The following is a 15,642-nucleotide window of genomic DNA, read 5'->3' as shown; positions in this document are numbered from 1 at the left end:
TTTAGTTACAGGTTAAAAAATGATAGTAATATGTAATGACCACAATTCCAACCGCTCAGGTTTGCACTGTTCCAGAGGAGAATATATATTGTTCTGGCCCTCACTCTTCCCAGGTTCTCCCCACCTCTTTCCCTCCCATCTCATCATGGAGATCCATCTCACCTGTGGCTCATCTTTAAAGGCACAACCTGTCTTAGATGACTTCCTGTCTCCCTCACCATCTCCCTCCTCGTTGGCTGGTGTCTACCATCACCCTCACGTAGTTTTGTCTAATTTTGGTTACCATCTGTCAGCTTTTTCATTGTCCTTAAATCAATTTATCATGAATAAGTGGTCCCCGTGTGGCCCTCCCTCCTGAAGGAACTGGGTACAACACACACACTCAGAAAGTGTGAGGACCCTCGGATGGAATAATGGACATTTTTGTGAATGGTGTTTACCTCAGAGTTTCCAGTCGGCAGTTTGGAAAGTGAAGAAAACCACAGAGCAGCTTCACTCCTGAATCCTTCAGCTGGTTCCCACCCAGGTCCAGTTCTCTGAGATGGGAGGGATTGGACCTCAGCGCCGAGGCCAGAGAGCCACAGCTGATCTTTGATAAACTACAGCAAAACAATCTGAAAAATGCAGGATAAGGTTATACGGTGCAGGTCTGCATGTTATCTGCGTCAGTACTAAACCTACGTTAGTTCTTAGTTGGGTCAGACCTGAATTCACAATATTACAAGGAATTTTTTTAATGTGGTGCATCACAGCAGTGTTGAGAACAGCCTCACTTCACCATCTTAGCAGCTGGTATATAGGTAGAAAAATGAAGACTGACCTGAGCCTCTCCAGTTTACAGTTTGGACTCTCCAGTCCAGAACAGAGCCGCTTCACTCCTGAATCCTGCAACGTGTTGAAGCTCAGGTCCAGAACCCTCAGATGGGAGAGGTTGGACTTCAGAGCTGAGGCCACAGAATCACAGCTGGTCTTGGATAAACTGCAGTCACTTAGTCTAAAATAACAATTATTTTGAGAGAAGACAAATAAAAATCAACATGTACCAGAGCAAAACACAGCTTACAAGCAACAAACCTCTGGTCCTGCACCGGCTTATCTGCTGTATGTTCCTATTTTGGGTTCTTTCAGGGCGGTTGGACAAGATCTACACCGTATGTAAAGTGTGTGTAGGTCAAAATCCCTTCCAAGTTTGTGAGACCACATTTCTCAATAGCACTCAACTCTTGTCAGGAGTTGGGACAAAGCGACCCACTCCTGACAGCTTGTGGGCGATGCTGCAGCGACCCTGCAATCCCTACACTCTCTGGTGAAACCAAATCAAAGGTTTTAGACACTGCTGGATGCTGGAAGGGTGGCTATAGTCTGGACGCATCGTTCCCCTGACTGCACATTTCTCCAACAATGATTGGCAGCTGGTGTTACTTGTTCTCCAGATGAGAGAAGGAAAGAGAGCCACCCCACAGTGTGTTTGATTGCCCCACTGCAAGCTCAATGCTGCCAGAAAACATTGCAGGAGCATCAATTCCCCTCAGGGCATCAACAAGGACCTCAGGAAAAGGTGCAGCTGCCACCTACTAGAGACAAGCACACTGAGCTGAGATTCAAAGCCCTCTCCTCCCAAGAGAAGAGCTTGTTTGTTGGAGGCTCTTCTGGGCGATACCTGGTGCCACAGCTCCAGCTCAGCCCGTCTCTGGAGCTGAGGTGGAGCTTAGCAAGTTTCATGGTTCTCCACCACTTCCTCTCGCTGAGGACCTTCTCAGCTGGTGGTTTCTGCTCCACCTTCCAAGTTGAGCAGGTGATACTTCTGCATTCCTGCCACCAGTGTCTCTGCAGAAAGAGTCTTCTCTACTGTTTTATATTATATTATAGAAAATTAGGATTTTTGGCTGATGTCTTAGATTTTGTTGACTAAGAGCAGGTTTTTCTTTAATAACATAGAAAGATTCGAATAGAAGAGCAAATGTATTATTTTATGAGCTACTTCCACTACTATTATATACACATACTTCCATATTGTCTTAGATTGCAAGCTGCATTTATTGCATCGTTCATAGAAAGTCATATTTGAGAGGAGAAAAACTCAAATAAGGTCATTTTCTTTCATGATCATTACAACAGAAGGAGGCAATGAACAAACAGATTTATATAAAAATGTGTAAAAACTTATGCATGGAAACATTTTTAAAATGGTTGCATTGTGTAGAATCGGTGTAGAATCAACTTGTTGACTTCTGATTTGGACTCCAATGGAAGTGAGGTGCAACAATTGTGGATGCTGAAAGCTTCAGATCTTCATGAAGGTTTCTGTGGTTGGACTGACCTGCTGCCCCTTTAAGAGGGAGGCAGGTTTGGGCTTCTGGCTGGAATGAAGCCACCTAAGATGAGAATGACTGCAGGCTTTCGGTACCAAGGTTTAACAGGGTGCTCACTTCACACTTGGGCTTTTCTCTTTTTTGGGATGGCTTTTCTCAGTAGAGAAGGGGCATGGCACACTGCAGCAGCTTTCTTTTTGGGGTTTCTAGTTTTCCTTCTGATCTTTAAAGGACAGGAAGAACCATTTTTGATTTGTCTGAATGTTTGGGCGGTTTTGTGGCCAGCCTAAAATAAAACAAGACAAATCTACAACTGATACTTCCTTTCTAGTCATTGATGACCATCCTCACATGGGACAGATTTCCACAACCAATTTAATACTGCAAATCTGTCCTGTGTGGTCTTTTTTCTGAGAACTGTAACACTACGTTTATAACAAAGATCAAACATGTAAACATTTATTGTCTAACTAGTTACACCTGGGAAAGTACTGGATCATCTCTGACTCACCTGAGAGTCTCCAGCTTACAGAGAGGATCCTGGAGAAAACCACAGAACAACTTCACTCCTGGATCCTTTAGCTGGTTAAGACTCAGGTCCAGATCTCTCAGATGGGAGGGATTGGACCTCAGCGCCGAGGCCAGAGAGTCACAGCTGGTCTCTGATAACTGCAGCCACTCAGTCTGGAAAAGGAATCATGGCAAGAAATGATCTCTTATTGGAGGAAAAGTCATATTACACTTGCTTAAAATCATTATTTCATTTTATTTCATTATTTAATCAGGGCCCTTGGAGTCAGGAGAGCTCTGGCCCCCCACTGATAAACTGGGATATTACAGCAACAACATAGTTCAAAAGTATCTGTAAAATTGACTTTCAAAGGCTCATTTAAATTCATACTACACTTCTCTTCTCCAAAAGTCAATGGAGTTTATCTTGAAGCCTTTCATTGTTTAGTTGTTATGTCGAAGATAAAAGAAAGCTGACCTGAGAGTCTCCAGCTCACAGAGAGGATCCTGGAGAAAACCACAGAGCAGCTTCACTCCTGGATCCTGCAGCTTGGTCTCACTCAGCTCCAGAACCCTCAGATGGGAGGGATTGGACCTCAGTGCTGAGGCCAGAGAGTCACAGCTAAGATCTGATAAACTGCAGTGCGACAACCTGGAAAACCAATAAATGGGGGAAATAAAAACACATTTCTAAATATGAAAATGAAGAGAAAAGCAGAAAATGTAAAGAAATTTAGAAAAGACCAACAGAGGCCTCCTGACCTGAGCGTCTCCAGTCTGCAGTTTGGATGCATCATTGCAGAAGACAGTAACTTTACTATGGCATTCGTCAGGTTTTTGTTCTTGCTCAAGCTCAGCTCCCGTAGATGAGAAGGGTTTGACGTCATTGCTGAGGCCACAACTTCCCAATGACTCGTTGAAAGAAGACTATCAGACAGTCTGTTGTGTATGAAACAAAAATAGTGAGTCAAACTTTGGGATTTCTAATCAACTTATCTGAGAATCTACCCAAACACAAATGTAGCTCATTTCCTGGAAAAGCTAAATTCAACACCGTAGAGCAACAGTTTGAACGACCATCAGATCTGAAATGCAACTGAATTATTCTTAACATTTGTCTTATTTTAGAACAGCTCATAATTACTCAATATTTAAAATGATTATAGCAAATGGTTTAAAGAAACGTGCATCTTTTTATCTATCTATCGGCTCTTTGGATATTTTGCATTTCATCCAATTTGTACGATGGTGCGTCAAGTCTTAATTCAGCGATCCGATCGATGACATCAGAGTCTCTGGTTGCATCGATTGCCCTCAGCTTCTGTTATATCTGCCTGTTTCCCTTCAAATCATTTTCACTGCACCTTTTGTTGCTAGTGATGAAGTTGCCACCTAACGGTGTGGAAAGGGTCAAACAACTTTGTGGGTCACATAAAGGCTCCAAACGGAAACGCCACAAAGACCTAAAACACCCATTTAAACCAACGAGGCCGGCTGTTTTTACGTTGAACAAATGAAGCAAAATAGTCACGTGTCATTAGTTAAAATGTGTTTTTCTTTTGTTTGAATACGATGTATACAAACAAACAAAAGTTATTTAATGACATGACAGTAATTTCATGATAGTTAACTTGTGGCTCCTATTATTCCTGCCTTATGTTGATTTGTCTGGATTGAACTTTGAACTTATATCCAGCCAGTGTTGAACATTTCTGAATGAATTGTTGTTTTTTTTAATTTATGGACGCTGCAATGGAGATAAAGAATTGAAGGAATGACCACTGGAGGGGGTATTGCTACCTGACATGATCCACTCGCTTGATTTAAACGCCGATGTCCGGCCCCAAAAATCTTTACTTACTCGGCCTTCCTGCAGTTCCTCACAGCTGGAATCAGGCGACATCGTCCCTCATCTGAGGTGTTGTACTGCTGCAGGTTCAGCTCATCCAGAACCTCCTCTGACATCTGCAGCAGGTAGGCCAGAGCTGAACAGTGGATCTCTGACAGTTTCCTCTCTGATTTCTTCTCTGACTTCAGGAACTCTTGGATCTCCTGATGGACTGACTGATCCTTCATCTCCGTCAGACAGTGGAAGATGTTGATGCTTCTGTCTGGGGAGATTTTATCACTGTTCTCCTCCTTCAGGTTGTTGAGGACCTTCTGGATGGTTTCTGGGTGGCTGTCCCTCTGATCCAACAGTCCACCCAAGATCCTCTGATTGGACTCCAGAGAGAGACCATGAAGGAAGCGAACAAACAAGTCCAGGTGGCCATTTTTACTTTTGAGAGATTTCATTAGTGTTCTCCTGAGGAAGTCATCAAGAGATGTGGCTGGATCGTTATTTAACAACCCAGCAAACCGGAAAAAGTCGTTTGGTTTCAAATATTTTAGGAAAGACTCCATAATCCTTTTATTCCTGATGGTGTAAAGGTGGAACATGTAGACGGCAGCCAGAAACTCCTGAATGCTCAGATGAACAAAGCAGTAGACTGATTTCTGGAAGATCACACTCTCTCTTTTGAAGATCTCTGTACAAACTCCTGAGTACACCGACACCTCGGAGACGTCCAGTCCACATTGCTCCAGGTCTTCTGAGTAGAACATGATGTTTCCTTTCTCCAGATGTTCAAACGCCAGCCGACCCATCTTCAGAAGGAGTTCTTTGTCAGCCTCAGTCAGTTCCTCTGGTCTCTGCTTTCCTCCATACTTCTGCTTCTTCCTCTTTATCTGAACCCTCAGGAAGTGTGAGTAGAGGTCAGTCAGGGTTTTGGGCAGCTCTCCTCTCTGGTCTCTGGTCATCATGTCCTCCAGAACTATAGCAGTGATCCAGCAGAAAACTGGGATCAGACACATGATGTGGAGGCTCCTGGAGGCCTTGATGTGTGAGATGATTCTCTTGGACAGATCTTCATCACTGAACCTCCTCCTGAAGTACTCCTCCTTCTGGGAGTCAGTGAAGCCTCGTACTTCTGTGATCCTGTCAACACACGAGGGAGGAATCTGATAGGCTGCTGCAGGTCTGGAGGTGATCCAGATGAGAGCTGAGGGAAGCAGGTTCCCCTGGATGAGGTTCACCAGGAGCACGTCAACGGACGATACTTGTGTGACATCAGAGATGACCTGGTGGTTGTTGAAACCCAGTGAAAATCTGCTTTCATCCAGGCCATCAAAGATGAACAGAAGTTTCCAGACAGTCAGATCTTCTGCTCTGATCTTCTGTAATGTTGGATGGAAAACATGAAGCATTGAGAGAAGACTGTGCTGCTCATCTCTGATCAAGTTCAGCTCCCTGCATGAGAGCGGAAGCACCAGACTGATGTCTTGGTTCTCCAAACCTTCTGCCCAGTCCAGACTGAACTTCTGCACTGAGAAGGTTTTTCCAACGCCGGCGACACCGTTGGTCAGAACCACTCTGATGTGTCTCTGTTGCTCAGATAAGACTTTGAAGATGTCCTGGCACTTGATTGGAGTGTCCTGGATGTTCTTCTTGGAGGTTCTCTCAAGCTGTCTCACCTCATGTTGTGTGTCCACCTCCTCACTTTGTCCCTCAGTGATGTAGAGCTCAGTGTAGATCTTGTTCAGCAGGGTTCCACTTCCTGCTTCATTAGTTCCTTCAGTCACATGTTCACATCTTCTCTTCAGACTCATCTTATGACCTTCTATCACCTCCTGCAGATCACTTCCTGAACATAAGTAAACCAATGATTTCCATCTAGAATAAATCATCAACACAACTACAAATTCATGACATCACAAGTTCAATTTTATATTGAACAATTTTACTTTGTTTGGGCTTCATTTCAGCATCTCCAGATCTGCTTCCAGATTGTGAACAAGAGGACTCTCCTGGTGGAGCTGACTGGTCCCAGTTTGATAGGATGTGCTCCCCCCTCTCACTATGAAACACATCTCTATTAGTCCTTTGATTTATAGGATGAAAGAACCTGATCAAGACTCAATATTGTTCCAGCATTTATGTCTGAATTCATCTTTCAGTTTTAAACATGATTCTTGTTTCTAATCAACAATATTCACATTAAGTATGTAACTATATGACTGTCTGAGGTTTAAGTGTTAAACATCTCCAATAATAAACACAACCTGCTGCTGTTAATGTGACTAACAGCTGGCACACAAACACATCATCACGCTTTAGTTTTCTTACATTTTGTCTGAACTTCTGAAGGTTATTATTACACCTTTGGACTGGCCACTCTTCAGGGACACACAGCTGGGCACTGTGGACTCTGCTCTGTCCTCGTCCATCCTGAGGAAACATCAGAAATAGTGATGAGACTGTGATGAAGGTAAATAATCTGTAGAGGTTGTCATTAAATAATCCCAATTCACTGCATTTTTATCAAACAGGAACATTTCAGATCAGGGGGCCGTTCTTCCCAATCACACCTCTCCAGGTCTCACTGTCGCTGCTGACGTGAGCATTGAAGTCACCCAGGAGGAGGAGGGAGCCCCCAGAAGGAGCACTCTCCAGCACTCCCTCTCAGGACTCCAAAAAGGGTGAACTGCTGTTTGGGCCACAGGCACAAACAACAATCAGGATCCGTCCCCCCACCCGAAGGCGAAGGGAGGCTACCCTCTCATCCACCGGGGTAAACTCCAATATCCAGGCACTGAGCCGGGGAGCAACCAGAATTGCCCCCCCTGCCCGTCGCCTCTCACCATCGGCAACTCCAGAGTGGTAGAGAGTCCAACCCCTCTCGAGAAGACTGGTTCCAGAGCCCTTGCCGTGCGTCGAGGTGAGGCCGACTATATCTAGTCGGAACTTCTCAACCTCGCGCACCAGCTCAGGCTCCTTTCCCACCAGAGAGGTCACATTCCATGTCCCTAGAGCCAGTTTATGCAGCCGGGGATCAGACCGCCAAGGTCCCTGCCTTCGGCCTCTACCCAACACACAATGCACCCGACCCCCCCTGGCCCCTCCTGCAGGTGGTGAGCCCACGGGAAGGGGGTCCCGTGTTGCCTCTTCGGGCTGTGCCCGGCCGGACTCCCTGGGCAGAGGTCCGGCCACCAGGCGCTCACCAACGTGCCCCGGCCCCAGGCCTGGCTCCAAGAGGGGGCCCCGGTGACCTGCATCCGGGCAAGGGAAACTTGGCACCAATGTTGTTCAGCATCATTAGGGGGTCCTGGGCTACGCTTTGTCTGGTCCCTCACCTAGGACCTGTTTGCCATGGGGGGCCCTACCAGGGGCATAAAGCCCCAGACAACGGAGCTCCTAGGATCATTGGGACAGGCAAACCCCTCCACCACGATAAGGTGGTAGCCCAGGAGGGTATTGGACTTCTGTGCTCGTCTCAGATTGTCCATAACAAACATCTTGTTCAGGCATAAAGGCGTCCACATGTGCACTTGGCACCAGGACGCCTTAGGCCGCAGATCGATGATCGACTTTGTGGTCGTGTCATCGGATTTGTGGAGCTGTCAACTGATCCCCACCTGGTGGTGAGTTGGCTCCGATGGTGGGGAAGGATGCCGGACAGACCCGCCAGACCCAAACGTATTGTGAGGGTCTGCTGGGAACGCTGGCGGAGTCTCCTGTCAGAAGGAGCTTCAACTCACCCCTCCGGGAGAGCTTTGACCATGTCCCGGGGGAGGCGGGGGACATCCGTATCTAAATGGAGAGCTGGAGCACTCTGCAATGATGGATATTGTTGGGAAACTTTAAAATATATGCCTAGGAATTTTTGTGAGATGATGTTAACCCATGTAGGAGAAATGACCAGTTAAAAACAGAAGCAATTTTCAGTTTTAAAAGATTTACCACACTAAAATTAACATGGGAGTTAATGGGAGCGAACGCCTGACATGTTGGTGCACCGTTTCATTTTAAGGACCTGATGAATTTCATTTTTCACGATAGTAGAGGCTAATACCCACAAAATGATGTTTTGTATGGTTGTGAAATGTTCTAAGGCAGAGTTATGTGGTTCAGAAAACCTTACTTTAAAGGTGAGCCTTGAGGTCCAATACTGAAGTTTAAAGGGTGCCACACAAACACATCATCACGCTTTAGTTTTCTTACATTTTGTCTGAACTTCTGAATTTTTGGTGCATCTTTGGACCGGTCACTCTTCAGGGACACACAGCTGGACACTGTGGACTCTGCTCTGTCCTCGTCCATCCTGAGGAAACATCAGAAATAGTGATGAGACTGTGATGAAGGTAAATAATCTGTAGAGGTTGTAGTTAAATAATCCCAATTCACTGCATTTTTATCAAACAGGAACATTTCTAATCCATTCTGGATAACAACTGAATCAATAAATCAATGATGTCTCTGTATCATTTTCATGTTTTCAGAGTTTAAGCTGCTTTTTTTAACTGTTCCCTGCAGTGAGAAAAGAACTGGCACCTTTTCCAGCCCCTCATCCTGCAGCACTGAATGTGCTCTAAAGTTCTTTCCAGAGCAAACGTCTCTGCACTTGCAGCAACATGTTGTAGTCATGGATCCGTGAGGAGAACCGGATACAGGAAAAACCCCCACTTTGATCCCAAAACCCAACTGGTGGCCAACGGTGGTCCGGCAACGACGGGGACGCTGGTCCATCGGGCCGACAACACTGGTTTTCCACAGGCCAACATGGTGAAAGGACTGTCTTCAGCTCAGCCACTAAATGATTTGGTGCTACATAAACATACTAGTCAGGACTTTCTCCCCTCATTTGTTCCCCTCTTCAATTATTTCTATAATCCAAGTCTCAAAGATCACTGCTCTATTTAAAATAGATGAAAGAAATGACACCCACTCCTGCATTTCTTCACAGTGGTTCCACAACATAGAACAATAAACCACTGGGAGAAAACGTGCAACATGAACCAAAAATCCTGTTGGTGTCCTGTGATCCTGTGTGGATTTATTTATTTAGTTATTTTTAAAGTTTACTGTCTTAAATTGGTCCGGCTGAGAGATGCTAACTTGCACACGATTAGATGTTGTTTGACAGGTAATACCAAAATATCCATCTGTAACCTGGACTGTTGAACAACTCTAATAACTCTAAGAGCTTTTCACCTGTCACAAAAATGTCGCTACTCCTGCTTCGTCTGAACAGATATTTTCACTTTCACTTTTAAAACCTAATCAGGAGCTTTGGCCGTATATATTACTACCATTAAATTTCTGGGAGGGTTTAAAGTTCTCTTAGGATCAGTAGCAAAGAGCAGAAAAATAAACTAAACTTCACTTAGAAAGAATATTCAACTATAACTAAAGCCAGACTATCAGAAAGTTAAATAAGACCTTTTCATTTATAATGTATAACGATATTTTGTGATAAAACTAAATATAACGTCTAGTTGATTCAAATCTTGATTTTATCTCCAAACACAACTGTCAATTCTTTTCAATAATACTCTTCGTTTACTCACCTTGTCGGTCTTCAGTCTTCCTGCTTAGTCTGAAAGGAATACTTTGAAAAACTGGTTTGTTGGGTTCCCAGTTTCTGGGACCGTTGTTGCGGGTGTCTACCTGCAGGGGGCGTGGAGGAGCCGCTCATCAGCCACAGCTGGCCCCGCAGACACACGCACCTGCGGTCTCTCTTCAATCTCCCGTTCGATTTAAGGACAGAACTCCCGTCTGCCAGCGGCGGAGTGTTTTCGTCCTCATCGCCAAACCCTGACTTCTGTGGCTTGACTATTTTGGAGAGTTTTCCTCGCGGACTTGTTTTGGACTCTCTCGAGGTCTCTCCGCCTCTCTGTGAACGCGGACCGAACTGTTCTTGTTCACTTTAAAATAAAGACGCTTTTCGGACACAATTCTCCGCCATTATTCAACCTGGTTAAATAAATAAGATTTATGATGCCTCACAGATTTTAAAAGACTTGTAAAAGCAGCATATTTCTGCAGCCCTGGAGTCCAGGAGGAGCAGCAGAGGTCAGAATGTGTCTGAGCGCGTTTAACTATTGTCTGCAGTTCCACGCGTGTCCACCGGGTGGTGGTAAAGCATCACATGATATTTCTCCTTTTTGGAACTTCTTCAGCTGCGTTGAGCTTTAAATCTTCACCTGTCGCTCCCTTTAAGAATTAAACTTTGTTTTTCTGTCTGTAGTTTGTTGGTTTAAATATTTTTGATGAATTCTGATGAAAATGAGTGAAACTGTCAATGACCAATAGAAAGTTCGTCTATTTTTCTACTGCGTCACACATTTTCATTATTGTCATTTTTGGGTCTGAACTGGACCAGTTCTGTGAGCTGTTTTGCTTTTTCTCTGGACCAGATGTTCCAGGCAGGTTCCATCATCGGACACAGACGGAGACAGGTCACGTGACAACAGTCAGCCTTTAGTTCTTTATTACAGGAGGATCTGGTTTATATACAGACACGTATCTGCAAAATACTAAAAAGTCTATGAACCCAAAGTACTAAAAAGTCTACATACACACACGCGTGTATGAAGTGTTTATACACACGTTTGCGCGTACGTGCACACTGTATATTCATCTAATAACTGTTAGTTTCTAAAACACCAAAGCAGAGTCACTGAGGCACGGCTTCACCTCCTTTACACCGAGGTTTCACTGAGCAGGTGTGATGAACTGTTGCAGAAGGAAAAGCATGGAACATGTTAATAACCGGACACAAAAACACTCAGGTTTATTGTCTGGACCTCGCCATCCCTTTGGGGAGGATCATCTCATTCTTCAGCTTTGAGCTGTCAGAGTTCAAAGGTTTCATCCTTCCACAAGACCAGAAAACTTCCGCCCAACCTTCTGACCTCTAGTGTCGTATTTTCATCTCTTCAGAAATTATCATGTTGAACATTTTGTCTTCCAAAGGAAAAAGAAAAAAAATTCTTCCCATCTGAAATTTGGGGCGAGACAATCTGAAAAAGGCAACTATCTCCAAATCTGAGCTTTCTGAGCGACTGATGTGAAGCTGGTGAAACCAGTTTGACGACCATTGTGAAACCAGGAGCAGTGTAAATGGGGGGGGGGGGGGCAGTGAGTGGATGCTGCATTCATCAAACACACAATAGTCAGAAGAGAAGAAGGAAGAACAGAAGCCCGTGTTCCTCAGTGTTGGTGTGGAGACGCCTGTTTGGAGGAGCAGGAAGCAGGCTGGACTCTTCCAGCTGGCTTTAATGTCACTTCTCTTCTGAGAACCTCCCAGCAGCTTTCTCTCCACCATCTTTTTACGCTGAAGGGTTTTGATCATTTCAGGTCAGATGTTCTTGGACTGAGGTTAAACAGGTTTGTTCTTGTGCTCGGAGCGAACCGACGATCCTCTAAAGTCAGGCATCCTAAAGGTGGATGTTTTCTGAGGCCTGGAGGCTTTAAAGTGGCGCTTTTACCCACTTGTCCTCGTTCTGTTGGAAACTTGATCCAAAAACCTTTTCTGGAGCTTCATGTTCCGCTTTTTTGAAGGAATGAAATGGTTTCATCAGCGCTGCCGGGGGCTGAGCAGGCTTCATAAATCTGAAGCTCTGAGATCCTTTAAAGATCTCCTGGAATCAGCAGATGGGGGTTTGATCAAAAACTGTAAGAATCAGTCAAGCTATCAAATCTTGACTCAGTCCAAGCGTGAACCAGTCCATCCAGAGCTGATTATGGCTCAGCCAGGAGGAAAGCACGGCCTGGGGGGGTTCATATGGAGCAGGCACACTCTGGCTCTATTGCTACTGAAAACAGCCCTTCAGCACAGCAGCCTGGAATACAGTTCTGGAGAACACCTGTTCCCAACAGAACCTGTTTAAAACGGGACCAGTGAAGATGCCCGGCGTGACCACGACCACGGGGAGAGAGGGGGGGGGCAGAGACAGGCGGTAACGCCGCTGCCCACCGATTCACCTGGAAACAACAAAAACCCCAGCAGCTTGGACCCAATATGGCAGCGTGTTCCTCAGAAACGCTCCTCAAACTCTCCCCACAGCTTCATTGCTAAACAGGATTTGGGTTTTTTTGTCCGTGCTAAATGGAAAGTGTTTGTCCTTTGGTGGTCCAACAGGACCACGATTTGGATGGATGGATGATTTGATGTTATTGAGAATAAAAACAGCTGAAAATGGAAGCGGAGATGTTTCAGAGCACCAGAGTTCAGAAAGAGTTTCTAATCAAACACCGCCTGTTGGGAATGATGAATGGATGAATTTCTATTTAATTTAGACTAATTTAGACTAATTTTAACATCCTTTATGCCAGTTCCATAGAGCACACACACACTAGCAAAGATGAGATCCAAACAGCCAAATAAATGGGAGTCAAAAGAAATCATTTAAAGCTCATATGTCAGAGTCAAGGTCGAGGGTTTTCTATGGCCCCCGGGATGATATTGATTTATTATTAGAACCGGCCCACAGGCCGCAGATGTTTTACACAGGCCAATACTACATTTCCCACAATGCAACGGTGACAGTCTGAGCGGGAGGTGGCTTCATTTCATTATTCATCAGTAGTCATTAGCATAACAGCAAAAGTTAACGTTCAGATACCCATAAAATGGCAAAACGGAAGGTGGACACTGAGAACCGGGGGTTCAAACAAGGTGGGAGTGGGAGTACATGTTCACGGAGGCAGCTGGGAAACCTGGGTGTCTTCTGAGTGGAGAAAGGGTGGCGGTAATGAAAGAATATCATCTGAGACGGCATCATGAAGCTAAACACGCGGACAAAGACAAGAATATGGACATGGAACAAAAGCTACAGAAGGTTGAGGAGTTAAAACCAGGCCTCAAATCTGGACAGGCTCTGTTCAGAAAAGCCAAATCTCAAAGCGAGGCTGCTGTCAAGGCCAGTTTGATTCTGGCAGAAGAGATCGCTCAATCAGCCCGGCCATTTCCAGAGGGGGATTCCATCAAACACTGCATGCTTAAAGTTTGTGAGCAAGTTTGCCCAGACAAAAGGCAACTCTTTTGAAACGGGAGCCTGAGCAGAAACACCATTGTTGTCCCTCAATCTAAAAGAGCAGCTGGAGAAAAAGGGGAAAGATTTCATGGCATCTTCCCTGGCTGTGGATGAGAGCAGCGACATTAGAGGGGACTCCAGCCTCAACGTGACAGAGGAGTTCCTGGCGTTACGTCCTGTGCACGGCACAACCACAGGACAGGATTTGTATGAAGAGGTGTCAAGATGTGGAAATGAGATGGAGCTGCCTCGGGAAAAACTGGTGGGTTGGACAACAGACGGAGCAGCTGCCATGTGTGGACACAGGAGTGGACTGGTGGCCAAGATACGGGAGAAGATGCAGGAGGAAAACGTTACGGCTGAACTGACAGCTCATCATTGCATCATACTCCTGGAATCGTTGTGTGCTGAAGCCCTGAACATGGAACATGGAATGTTCACCATCACGCACGCAGGGAACTTTATCAGAGCCAAAGGTTTAATTCAGCGCCAGTTCAAGGCGTTTCTGAGCCAGTGGCAAACGCAGCGTGGTGATTTGCCCCATCACACTGAGGTGCGATGGCTAAGCCAGGGAAAGGTGCTGCAGAGATGTTTCCAGCTTCCTGAGGAGATCGGATGTTCTTGGACAGCAAAGGGAAAGACACGACTCAGCTCCCAGACCAAAGGTTCTTGTGTGAAACGGCTTTTCTGTGGGACATTCCGAGTCATCTGAATGCAATGAAGCTGCAGCTGCAGGGTCGGGGTGGTGTCCCCTCTGATATGTACAGTACAGTGAAGGCCTTTAGAACCAAACGCACTCTGTGGGAGGCACAGATGCACAAAGGAAACTTGAGCCACTTTCCCAGCTGCCAGACCCTGAAAGAGAAGCTCTCTACCAGCGTGTTCCCGAGCACAGTTTGCTGATTAAATGAGTGTTCTCGCCGCTGACTTCCCACGCCGAGTCACTGACTTAAAAGCACCGAAAAGCAGGTTTGAACTGCTCAGCCGTCCGTTTGAGGTTGAGGTGGAAAGCTCAGCACCAAAGCTCCAAATGGAGGTGATTGAGCTCCAATGCAGTGATGCCCTGAAGGCAACACATGGGGCAGTGGGTGCTGCGGAGTTTGCCCGTTTCCTCCCCGACACACATCCAGGCTGCTCCAACGTTGCCTGTGTTGGGCAGCACAGACCTGCGGGAACAACTGCTTTCTTTGATGAAGCTGAACACAACATCACACAGAAGTGGACTTCCTGCTGAACACCTTCACTCAATTGTGAGGAGTTCCTCAGCTCAGAGCCGGACCCCCAACATTGATGAACTCGTCCAAAAGATGAGACACCACCAAGTATCAGCCTCAAACAAGTGAACATTAAGGTGCAATAACACATTTACAATTATTACTCAGCTCAAGTTTAAAAGTTAAATATTTTTCACTGCACATGTGCCTTTTCCTTGAAGAAAGTGTTGTTTTTGGTTCATAGATTTTTGCACTTTATGTCATTGTATTTCAATCCAATTATGTTCCAAAAATATCTCAGTTGAGTGAATGATAGAAAATTGCTGTTATAATTTTTTTCTTTGAAGTAAATTTAGCCCACTTTTGCTAAATGAGAAAATCTACCGATGGTGCCTTGAATAATACCGCTTCATTCATTTAATGTTCATGTTATGGGGATTTTTATAGAAAGCAAATTTGTCTTTTGTGCCTCTTGAAAATTAAAAATGACTGACAGAGCCATAAGAAACTATTGCTTTATTTATCTGATCATACTGTAAAATATTTGTTAGGTTTTCAGTTGGTTCAATTTGCTTCACTAGACTACATGCCGTCATTTTAAAAATTTTCAGTGAACATTGGATCAGTCTGGCCCTCGGCTTGGAGCTACATTTTTTATTTGGCCCTCCGTCCATTTGACTTTGACACCCCTGATTTAAATGAATCAGTATGTTTCCATCAGTGGTTAAAAATCCGATGAATGTGATCAT

The sequence above is a fragment of the Takifugu flavidus genome, unplaced genomic scaffold, assembly GCF_003711565.1.
Source record: "Takifugu flavidus isolate HTHZ2018 unplaced genomic scaffold, ASM371156v2 ctg211, whole genome shotgun sequence".
Taxonomy (NCBI): Eukaryota; Metazoa; Chordata; class Actinopteri; order Tetraodontiformes; family Tetraodontidae; genus Takifugu; species Takifugu flavidus.
The sequence above is the reverse complement of the archived record's forward strand: the minus strand, read 5'-3'. Positions refer to the sequence as shown.